Source organism: Argiope bruennichi, chromosome 8 (assembly GCF_947563725.1).
Source record: "Argiope bruennichi chromosome 8, qqArgBrue1.1, whole genome shotgun sequence".
Taxonomy (NCBI): Eukaryota; Metazoa; Arthropoda; class Arachnida; order Araneae; family Araneidae; genus Argiope; species Argiope bruennichi.
The window spans coordinates 71,359,285-71,372,192 of record NC_079158.1 but is presented as its reverse complement, the minus strand read 5'-3'; positions in this window follow the sequence as shown (position 1 = coordinate 71,372,192).

Below are 12,908 nucleotides of genomic sequence, written 5' to 3'. Positions count from 1 at the left end.
GGGAGAAATTTTATTACAAATTAAAAAGGATGTCATTAAGAGAAATATCATTTTTTTGAAATGATATTCTTTATAAATTCTTTCGCTTTTAAAATTCTTTTTTTTTACTATTACGAATTTGTCTCCGGTATCAATGCATTAAAAATTTAATAGAAAAATATATTTTCATGTTTTAGAAAATAAAATATGAAACCCTATATCATCAGGAAATGTAAATTTATGGACGAGAATTTATTCAAAAATTGAAAAACACGACAGAAAGGAAAATAATATTTTTCCTCAATGATTCGCTTTTTGTTAAGTTTTCACAATTGAAATCCATTTTCTAATATTTTTTTTTTATTTTTTTATGCTGAGTTATTACTAATCAGTTTGAGGTTTCTTTTTAATGCATAGATTTGATATTATAGCAAAAGATAGGGCCATATAAACCTCGTTTTTCATTATAAATGTATTTGCCACGTTTGTATTAATATTCCCTGATGGGGTTTGTGAGATTATAAATGAATAAAAGAGTATAATGTATTAATGATTTGCTGTACTATAAATGTATTTTATTTATAAAATTCTTAATATTTTTTGAAATTTTATTTGCGTTACCTTTTATTTATGTATTATTTATGTTACCTGACGTCATCAGAAATAAATACACACTCATTTTTCCATTATATTAATTTTTTAATACCATTCTTATAAAATTACTTCAAGATTAATGTTTTTCTTCACAACTTAGTTTTCATTCTTGTAACTTTACTTATTTTTCTCTTCCTTTTGATATTTCTGTACTAGGATCAAAATATATTGGAAATCATGGGAAGGAACACATATTTTAAATTCATTTAAATAACGCTGATTCAATAATTTATCAAAATATTTTTATTTAATTGTTGACTGTATTTAGAAATAATTCTTTTTGAAATTTGAAAATAACACAACTTATTTAGAAATACCCCAGATTAATGTGCAAATTTTATCACATTAAAGTCTCCCATTTCCGAGGAATTTTTATTATATTTAGAAAGTCATACGTGTTTTCTATTTTGTATTATTACAAATTTGTAATGTCGCTACCCAGCGCTGTTAGTTCCATGGTAAGAAAGCCAGTTTCAAAGATGATGGTTACTGAATGGATGCCGAGTTCATGATCCTCGTCATTGGCGGGAAATTTAGTGATTTGGCTAATAATTTGACGTTTTTGGCGGCAAGATTGGAGATACCAGAACTAACAAGAATCTTGATGATAGCAGCATTAGGATGAGAGTTTTGTCGACCTTTCTTGAACATTCTTTATTTTTTCATTGAAATTATAAGAAGCCGAGAGTCGGAGTTGGCTTCAATCAGCACTGAGCAAAGCAGCTAGTTCGGTAGTTTAGTTCAGATCAAGTGAGAAGTTGATTGAGAGAAACAGATGTTATGAGAGGCTTGAATGATCATGCGCAGTCTCATGGAACGCTTTGAGCCGTTATGGTTATTTATCACCAGTATGGTGCTTTGTTACCGCTTATTGCAAGTACTCTACTCTACGTCTATGTCATATTTGTCTGTGTATTCTTGCTAAATAAAACGACCTAATTCATTATTGAACCATTTACTGTACACCCAATGCACTGAACTTTGATATTCGGATTAAAATTTTGCGCAATAATGTTAAAGATAATATACCTCATGTACAAATATGAGTTTTTAAATGCATTATAAATCTAGGATATTTTCGTTGAATTTTATGTCTTTTTCAAAAATATTAGAATGAAATACATTCAGCTCTTTCTATACCTTGTTTGGAGACATCTGCGGTTTAAACTAATTAACGTAATGAAACCAAATTTTATGCATCAGCTTTGGAAAGAATGAAAGATTTAATTTGAGAGGGGAAGAAAAGCTGTCAAAAGTGGAGATTTTGGCGTTGCTCTCACATATTTACATGGAAATTTGCATAATCTAAGTTAATTATATAAACTTTTTAAACATACGTTAACAGCAGCGATACTCATTTCTTTAAAAAAGGAGAGAGGTAACTTGAAATTAGCAGCTTTTTGATTGACGACTGACTTATGATTAATAGGCGTTCTGTTTTATCTGAGCGCGCTTTTTGTAAAGCTATATTAATATAGTAATTGTAATGTTGTAATTTGGTTTACAGAATTTGGAAGACTTCAAAACTTAGGTAAAGGTCTATTGTCTTTTGTAGCACTGAGAAATAGGATTAAAATGAAATAAAATAAAATAAATAATAAAAACTGGATCACTAAATGTTAAAGACGGCGGAAAAAAGCTAATTAGCAGACAGTATATTAACTAAAATTATATTAACTGTTATCTAAAGTGAGAGTTTAATAACATCAATAAAGAATATCATACACCGGGTGATGGCTAAATTAAATAGTACGGTACAATCGTCATATTGTAAATTTTTAAAGGCAATAAATAACCAAATATAGTAATTTATATCAAATAATAGCCTTGAAATATTCTTTTGTTGATATGTGGTAATTTTCTGCTGTTTGGCACGATTTGGTAGGAAATGGGGAAAAATCTCTACCATGTCGTTTAGTTTTACACAGATGCAATACTTTATACACAAGGAAGATCAGCACAATAAGAATAATGTATGCAAACCAAGAAAGCCTTATGTGAAATAAGAAAAAAATATTTTCTGTGTGTTTCATACCATGTGTCATTAGATTCTTTATTTCTTAAAAATTGCTGAAATTTTGCAAATATTTTCCCCCACGTCTTCATTGTAATTATTGAGACATTTTCGATTCCAACACCACCATAATCTCTTTTTACCGACTTTTTTTTATGAAACTTATTTCCCTGCGAAGTCAGCAGACTTTAAATGAAATGGGATTTAATTCCATTCATTAGTTTCAAAAGCAAATGTCTCCAAATAGGAAATGCCATTTTTTTAAGGAATCGCGAATGAAAGAAATGTCTTTAAATTTTAATTTAAGAGGTCATTAATTTAGAATGTTCTATCATTAGCCATTCTATGTAGCAATTTAAGCAATGTAGCATTAGCCATTCTATGTAGCAATGTAATTTTAAGGCTGAAATTAATTTTGCCACGACACTGGAAAGGGAGTGCTGACCTTAATTTACTTTTTTGTATATGAAATATAAAGAAGATTTTTTTATCGTCAGAAAATTCAAACTAGAGAGTTTGAGAAATCTCCACATTTTTAGACCTCTCCGATTTCAAAAAACACATTTTTATCATTATATCTACTTATCTATCTGTAACAAAGGTAACCCAAATATGACACTTTGAGCTAGACCGACACAGCATTTGCAGCATTTACACAGCATTTGCCGACGTTCATAAAATTTTGAGCGAAATCCATTCGAAGGAAGTCTGTCTATCCAGCTATCCGAACACAGCACAGCACAACACAACACAACAAGTGTAGCTACCTATCAATTTTGAAATCAAATCAGCCAAGTCTTTCTATAAGTCTGTAATTTCATGATAATTGAAACACGACCACTCAAAAACGTAATGACTTAAATTTAAGAAATTAGGTAGATGATTCTCAGACTACAATTTCAGTTCTCAGTCAAATTTTAGTTTCAGTTAATTTGAAAAAAGCGTCCAAAACACAGATTCGATTTTTGTGCTTCCATTTCTAAATGTCATTTTATAATCAAAGGCATAGCATCGTCGAGAATTCAGTGAAAATGTTAAATTCAAGCCAAATCGTGCAAGGCATTCGCAGTCTCACACAGGGTTCACACTTTTATGCTGGAGAGTGTAAATAACACCTTTGTTAGAGAGTGTATGAGAAAATTTTCGGGAAACCGTTCTGCTAGTTTTAAATGTATTTGCAATTTCTTGATTATAATATTTTTTTTAATAGTTTAAATATTCATTCACAAGGTTCTTCAAAAAGTATTCGTTTGTTTTGCTGATTTTAGCATTAGAAATATTTGCTCATATCGGATGTCAGTTGTAGCAATGAAAATAACAATATTGAATTTTTTTACTCTTTCTCCTTCCTTTTTAATTAAACTACATAAGACATTTGGTGATTATTATCATTGGCACAGTGGTAATAAAATATATTAAGTTGTTTCAGTGAAATAAATTTTTCAATCAATTAACATATAAATAAGAATGCCGGCGTCCTGGAAAAGGGGTAGCGCGTCTTTCCCGTGATCTGGGCGTCCTGGAAAAGGGGTAGCGCGTCTTTCCCGTGATCTGGGCGTCCTGGGTGCGAGTCCCGGTTTGGGCATAGTTGTTCTTCATCTATTCTATCTGAGATTTGTGAATGTGCCCCCCCCTGTAAAAAGGGTCTGTGCAAGCGAATGTGATGCGTGAGTAGCAAAATCGTACACTTGGCCCTAGTTAGCGCTACTCAAACAAGAGACGCTTCCTCTCGGCTTAAATCGCTGACTTCAAATCAGTGGGCTTGTCCATGGCAAGTGCCATCAGAAACAACAGCAACAAAAATAAGGGCTGGATCCTAGCACAGCCCACCTCTTGGCGTCTTTTTGAATTCTCGCCAAACGAGTGGGGATAACGTCGCCAATGTGGCTACCTAATCGGATATTTTTATTAATTTAATTTAATTTTTTTATTATATTTATTTTTTATTATTATTTATTTAATTTATTTATTATATTCATTATTTATTTATTTATTATTATTTCTGGCCTTCAAATATCATTTTTTAATTGAAAATAATAATAACAAATATTCAATTAGTAGTCAACTTGGCGAGATTTCAAGTAAGTCGCCAAGAGGTAGGCCCATCTAGGATTTTACCAAAATCAGAATTGGTGTTAGCGTTTGATTGATAAGAATCCGATATCGCACTTTTCGAGTCCACATTTTTGAAAATAAAGCATTAGTCCAATTTTCTTTCATAAAATTTGTGGGGCATGATAATTTGTTCGTAAAATTGCTTAAAAATAAATGGTAACATTTGTAAATTTAAACTATTTGTTGTAATGCTTCATAATTTTTAAATCAATAAAAGCTTAAATAAATGCAATATTTGGTTATTTTGAATAATATTTCATTTTAATTTATTATATTTTTACTCATGTTTAACTTCTACACAGAAAAAAATTGCAGAATAAAATTTGACCAGTTACAACTTTGGCTCTTAAAACAGTGGCTGAGAAATTGACCTTTTTGTGTATAATATCTACCAACCGAGACATCTTTTTAAAATTTATTTCGATATTTTTTCCACGAATTTTCGATCGGACCTGTAACTTATGTTCAATGGTGTAACAGCACCGCTTACATAAATATTACGAGTCTTTACTTCCCACAAATTTTCCGTAGGGCTCATTGGGGCTTTTTGATGGCCAGTCCAATAATTCTACTTTATTTGCATAAAACCACAGTTTTATATATGATGGCACATGGGTAAGGCATTATCTTGTTAAATAACACAACAACCCACTTGTAATGAGGGGAGCTTAGGGTAGTAATTTTTCAGTAAGTATGTCTCGATATTTTTTCCAAGTTAGTTTTTAGTTTCTAAAAAAATATTGGAGCTGTTCTATTACGAACAAATCTTTCCCAAACCCTAATATTACCGTCGCCGAATGGGCGTTTAGAAAACAATACTTGTTCATAACGTAAATCATGCCAATATTATTGGAAGCAGTCAGATCCATGCAAATTAAATTAATTTTCATCTGAAAAAATTACGTTATTCCATTTACTTCCAAGGACAATATTTTTTTACCCTTTTTATACAATTAATCATTTATTATTCTGTTAGTGGTGACTATTTTCTCATTTTGATAAATCCTACATGTGAAGATTTTATAAGTACCTTACACACAATTCTACTCTTTTAAGATAATTGCAATTCTTTTTTAATTTGAGTGGAATATTAGTTTTCAGAAATGGCTTCATTAATTATGGCTTTTTTGATCGATTAGATAGAGATGGTTTCCTCCAAATCGTTGATACATAGCATATTGGTCAGAATTTTTCAAGAAGTTATTCACAATATTTTTTGAATATCGTAATCGTTTTGTAATTTTTCTGAAGACAAACCACATTTTTTAAATCTAAAAATCTGACCTCGTTCTTCTTCACGCAACTATTTTCGTCTTCAAATGGCTTAAAAAATATTATGATTGCATTTTAAATACTTTAACTTAAAACAGAAATAACACTAATAACGCAGTATTATTAAACGCAGTATTTGTTATAAAAATAAAAGAAATAAAATAATAAATAAAATTAATGCAGTGTTTGTTATTAAAGTAAAAGAAATAAAATAAGAACAAAGGAAAACCAAAAATATTTTTATCAAAAATATAATACAAATTTTTACTGTCAAAAAAAAAAATGTGGTGAAAATAAATAACATGTCTGCGTCAATAAAATTAGCACGTGTAGTTTAAATTTATTTAATAAAAACGTTTGATTTTATAATTGAATCTTAATAAACTAAAATCGTTTAAAAAAGCCATTGTACCATTTAATAACTGCCTCAGAATAAAAATAAATTCATAATAATATATAAAAAAAACTCAGTGGCCCTATTTATGTTTCCAATTTTCATTTTGTTCAAATATTTAAAAAAATAATTAAAATATAAAACAATTAAAAAAATACTATACTTTTATTAAAAAAATAACTATTTTCTGCTAGATGTTTAACTGATTAAAATATTTAAAATATAATAATATAAAATTCAGTAAATATCAGTAAATTATAAATTGTCTTATCTTTTTTTTCCCACCACTGTAATGGCTTGGCTTCAGATTATTTTTGATGCGAATCCTATTTCACGGAAAATAGTCCCAGTCAAGGGCACTAAATATTTTAGGACTGAATACCTCCCTCTCATGAAAGCGAAGCAAAGGAGGGAGAGGGGGCGTCAACTAATTTATCTTAAATCAAAATTTACGAAATATATTTTTCTTCATTTACTAGCTAAACCGAAACACGTATTAAAACTTCTCATTAACCATTTCAGTTGAGCACTAATGGTTAATAATGATGTCATGTTTAGTTAAAATTATGATTAACAATTTTTTAAAACCTATCGTGTAAAGTGCGTGTTATCACTTACCTATTTCTGTTGAAAATCGGCCCTGTCTCCACTATTAGTATTCATCTTGACAAAGAATGCTTTCGGTTATTCATTTTGAAGAAACATTTGTTAGAAGATATCAGCGACTTACTGCGGAAAAGTTGAACATTTCTCCAAAGAAATTGCTCTAAAATCCATCTAAATCATGCAAGCTTGATTCAACGTATTTCAATCTGAGTCAGTCCCACGCTGTATCTTTTGACCTTTATTTCAGTTTGCAATGCATTTTTGAAGAAAAATTGTGTTGTTTGTTTACATTAGATTTAAACTTACAAGATACATATTTTGGTATTTATTATTTATGATCCACATATATGGTGTAATGCAAACAAATCAATATATTCTAATTAGATGTTTGTTGCTTTACCCTATAATTTTCCTTTGAAATGTATTATCAATGTTTTCATCAAAATTTCGCGTCTCATGTAAATATTTTCTTTTCATTCAAATTATAGATTTTTATTTATTTTTAATTTCTGACATAAATTTACCTAAATAAATATGAATAAACTAGCAAATATGAATTTATTTTATCTATCCATGATGATTTTATCTATCCATATCTACAAATGATGTTATCTTATTTAAAATATTTACTTAATTTTGGTTATTTTATAAACTTTTTAAAAAATGTTTCAAAAGACTATATGTAATAAGCAATGTAAGAGTATTGACATCCGAAAACATACAGATAAAAGAAAGTAATTAACTGAATGTTAATTCGGTACCAAGCCATTTCTGAGGAAAAATAACATCTCTAAATCAAAACAGAATTCATTTATAAGAGAGAAGTTTTATGTTCTGTGTTGCTTTCAGGATTACAGATGCGCTACTAATTCAGCACTTTTCCTTTCAGCTCTGTGACCTTGAGTAAGCACTTTCTCAGTCAGCTCTTTTGTGCTGTGCAGATGCATATTTGGGTATGTATTGCTGCTTAGTAGCCTTGCTTAGTTTCTTAAATTTTCTACAAACAGATAATTAAAAATGATGATTTAAATTTTCTGAAGATCAGCTCATCATAGTTTCCTTATAACACCAAATGTTTATATACTTTAATTTTCCAGCAGATGCCTTCTATATAAACATCATAAATAGCATATTTCGTCGATATACTATTATAAAAGATAAATTTTTAAGAAATTAACTATAAAAATATGGTTGTAATTGTGCATGGGCTAATGATGATAATGATTTTAAACAATTATTATTTAAAAAGCAGTGGAAACAACATAATCATAAAACATAAAAACAATGTAAAACGATCAAAGAATTAACTCATATCAAATGAATGAAATTGCTGATATTTCTATTTAAATGTTACTTTTGTAATTCAAAACTGTAGAAATAATCTATACTTATAATAAAGCTCAATGTGTGTGTGTGTGTGTGTGTTGGCGCTCTACAGGCCAGGTCATTTGACATACAGCTATCAAATTTGGTACATGTATACCTTAGAGGTCGGGAATGTGCACCTGGGGTCCCTTTTTTTGAAATTTTAATTAGAATTTTAATTATTAATTAAAAACTAACTTTCCCGCCAAAAAAATCTTCCATTTTCCCCACCGCCAACTTTTCCGCCAAAAAAATCTTCCATTTTCTCCATCGCCAAATGAAGAAGGCTTCCGTTTCTTTTTTCTCCCAACAGTAATGAGGCTAGGGTTAATATTTTTCGGCGGATTATTTTAAACGATTCTGTTTATTTTCTTAATGTTTTATGCATTTAAAATTAAACATTGTTAATTAATCCATGTTTCAGATTCATTCTGAAGTACTTTTGAATTAAAATAACACAGAATAAAGGAAATTAATAATGTATAATCTGCATAGCGTTACCCCAACTGGCGTAGAAAAATTCACGCATTTGCGTTACCGTAAAAGGCGAAGAAAATTCACGCATGCGCTTTGTATTCTGATTGTTGGCATGGCAACCATTATCAACAGACGATTTAAATTACTTTTAGGTTTTAGGTTTAGGTTTTTAGGTTTTAAATTACTTTTAGGTATGCTTTTTTAAGTAAATTGTATTTATGTTAGTTATATATTTTTTGTATATGATTATAGTTTTAAGTACATCGTTTTTTAAGTAGTTTTTTTTAACCTGTTTTCAATGATTTAAATTATTTTTAGGTTAGTTGCATGCTTTTGTAATTAAATTGTATTTATGTTAGTTATATATATTTTTTGTATATGCTTATAGTTTTAATTACATCGTTTTTTAAGTAGTTTTTTTAAACCTGTTTTCGACCGATTATTTTAAACGATTCATTTTATTTTCTTATTGTTTGATGTATTTAAAATGAAACATTGTTAATGAATCGATCTGTTCATGATGAATCTGAGAAAATTTTGTTGACAAATTCTTGAAATATTACATAAATTAAGAAAGATATTCTTTAGTGCCCATAAAGTTTAAACGCTCAGTGACTCTATTATCAGTAATCATATTATTAAAAAAATGCTTTGTTTCAGTAAAAAATATCATTATATTAATTACTGATTAATCATTTACACTTTAATTTAAAGCATAAATTCTACGAGGGGTAACAGAAAATTAGAGAGATACATATCACGTTATGACAAGGCCTTTATAATATTATGAGTGAATTATATGACTGTCAAAATTTGAAATTTTAAAATATTTTGTGAAGAATCTATTAAAGTTGGAATTGCGTAAAATATTTAATGGTACGATCGGAGTTTAACCCCCTGCTTGCGCAATTTTTAAAAATCGCCAACAATGGCCTTGCGAAATGTTGAAAAGCAAAGGAGCAGATGTTAAATTATAGTGCATAATAAAGATTGCCAGCTTTGGCGCGTTATCGCAACTTGGCGAAGAAGAGGGTTAAACTCCGATTCAACCTATTTAATTATTAAAATTTAAACTAACATTAAGATTGGCGAACCGGCTGGTCGCCAAAGGCGGCTAGTATGGAAATAAAAAACAATTTAAATATAAAAAGCACAACACTATTTTCATATTCACTTCATTGAATTGTTGTTGTCCATGAAAAGTATGCTTCAAATGCTCCAAATATTTAAATTTTTGGAAAAATGCATAGATCTATTTTGTGTGATTGCCATTTTAGCAGGTTTGCGTCTTTTTTCATCGGATGATATTACGTCCACTTCTTCAAAACCTAATTATGTTTTTCTTTTCTATTACTTTTAGTTTAACTTGTTTTGTCGAAAGGTAAGGTTCTTCTCTCACCTTCTAGATGTCGTAAATATTTTCTTCTAAGTAGTTTTTCTTTACTGTTTATCGATTGAATAATGTAGCTGTTTGTTGAAAATATACAGAAAAGAAAATACACAGCAAAGAACTGTATCAACGTTTGCTTTTATCTCTGAAATACAAATAGCAGATTCTGAGAGATCGATTAATACCTCAATTTCCAAATGCTCAATAAAAATTAAGGAAAAGGGGCTGCAGAATAGCTATAGTTACACTTTTGTAGTGCCTTATGGTAAAAAAGATATAAAATAAAATTTTCTCTAATATATCTCTCATAATCGCGCGTCCGCTGAAATGTTAATACTCCAGTCATATTAATTTTGATTTTAATTTCATTTTTTAATTACATTTATAAAAGTATTAATATCTCCAATGTTGCTTCACTTCTTGAGCTATGGTTTTTTTAAATGTAAAATCTGTTATTAATTTTTCAAAAGAAGCACAAAGCTCTTTTACAATTCATCTTTTTGAATTTACTTTCATATCCATTCCTTAAATTAAAATAATATGTAAAGAATTAAAACATGAGAAATTCTTGAGCTGTCAAAAAGTGAAAAAAAAAATTCTAAAATAATTGAAAAAGAGTGGAGATTTTGAACGGATAAACATCATAATTTTATACAAAATGCATAAATCTTCTTTAAAATCCTATCTATTAAGTTTTCTTCCGTATCAATACTATTTATTAACGTGATAACACTGAAAATGTCTCAAGAATTCCTGATTGATCTAGACGTCTCAGTCATAAATGTTTTATAATGTTGGAGAAAGAATTAGAGTGCACCTAAATGTTTCAGAAACATTTATTACGTACAAATATGAAAAATGTTTCGACATTTAAGAATAATTGAGAAAATTCCTAAATGTTTCAGAATTTAAAATTTGTACAATGCTCTATCGTTTTATTCTTCTAGCAATGGTTGTCGTCGTGCTGTTTAGTAAAAATATTTTTACTTCGATTATTCCGAGTTTGTTTGAAATATGTCCAGAGAATTGAAAAGAAGCATAGAACATATATATGCATTCAAACATTGATCTGTATACATTAACTTTTATTTTTATACAATCTCTACAATAACTTTTATATTTACAAAAATAAAATTAAACATGATTTAAACATTTATTTCATATAAAATAGTATTATAGGGAAAAAAAATTGAAATGTCACTGTCTCTACTTTTAATCCTCACAAGTTCAAAATGTTACAAAAAATTCAAATAATTCATGTTAACAGTTTTCTTTTATAACGATTATTTATTAATTTCATTCATACTATTCGGATAAAAATGAATTGATTATTTGTTAATTAATTCATTTTTATTTGGGTCTTGTTGCTATATAGGAATATATAAGCACAAAATGAGTTTAAATAGTTACATCCATTGATTATTAAAAGATGATGAATCTGATAATGTAAAAAGATATCATTGTGTTGGAAAGTGTTGTAACTATGCCTTCGATGTGTTAAGAAGTGAAAGCTATGATATATCTATTTGAATTAGATGGCTAATGATAAGGTTTGTGAATGTTAAAGACAAATTTCTGATTTTTTTTTTCTAAAAATATTGCATTTCTACAAACAATAACGGAGATAAAGTGTCTTGATACTTTTCAGAACATACTATTTGATCTACAACTACAAAAGTTGGCAGGTATATGTTACAAGGGGGGGGGGGAAATGTGTACATGTGAGTGAAATTTTTAAAATTCTAATTAAATACTATGATCCGAATTTACTGCCTTTTTATGACAAATTTCAACAAATATTACTGCGTTAAACTGATTTTTATACCATTTTAAAATGTAAATAATTACATTTTCAATGATTCCTATTTATTGTGTCTCTTAAATGTTTCCTAGATCTTGAAAAAGTTTCGTAAAAGTATTTTTGTATTATATTTAATATTCAATTTTATTATTTCTCTGAAATTTAAATCATTTTCATTATTATTTAATATTCTAATATCTATTTCGAATTTTTTTTTTATTATGATCACAAGACTTACAATACTCTTCGAAGTTCTATCGATACCTTTTCTATTCATCATAATTTACTCACAAATTTGATAATCCAAACTCCTTTTATTAGACTATTTTTTGATCCCTTTTGCACTTTCGTCCGATTCAACTGAAGCGTATGTTTTAAGACGTGAATTGAAGTATGTGTGACGTTATTCACATCATTCTTGACGTGCTTTTTAAGAATGTCAGATGAAATATTGACATGGGAGTTTGAAAAAGGGAATGTCTTTCTGCTCAACTGATTCATATTTCATACAAACGAAGTCCGAACAGAGATAGTTGTTTTGTTTATTGATTTCACTTTTAAATTATTAATTTAAAATTTAATTTTAAATATTTAATTCAATATAAATCTTGCTAAAAACGCATATTTTATTAATTGTTTATTTTATTAACTGTGAATCAAAACATAAATAGACGGAAAAAGCAAATCCTAATGAAATTACTCTTTCGTTTTGAAAAAATGAAAAATGAACAATATGCATGATTTACAGAAATGACAAATATTTACATCTTTCATATATGAATTCTTAAATATTTATTAATTAGATTATTTCGTTTCATTTAAGTATTCGTACTTTGAATCA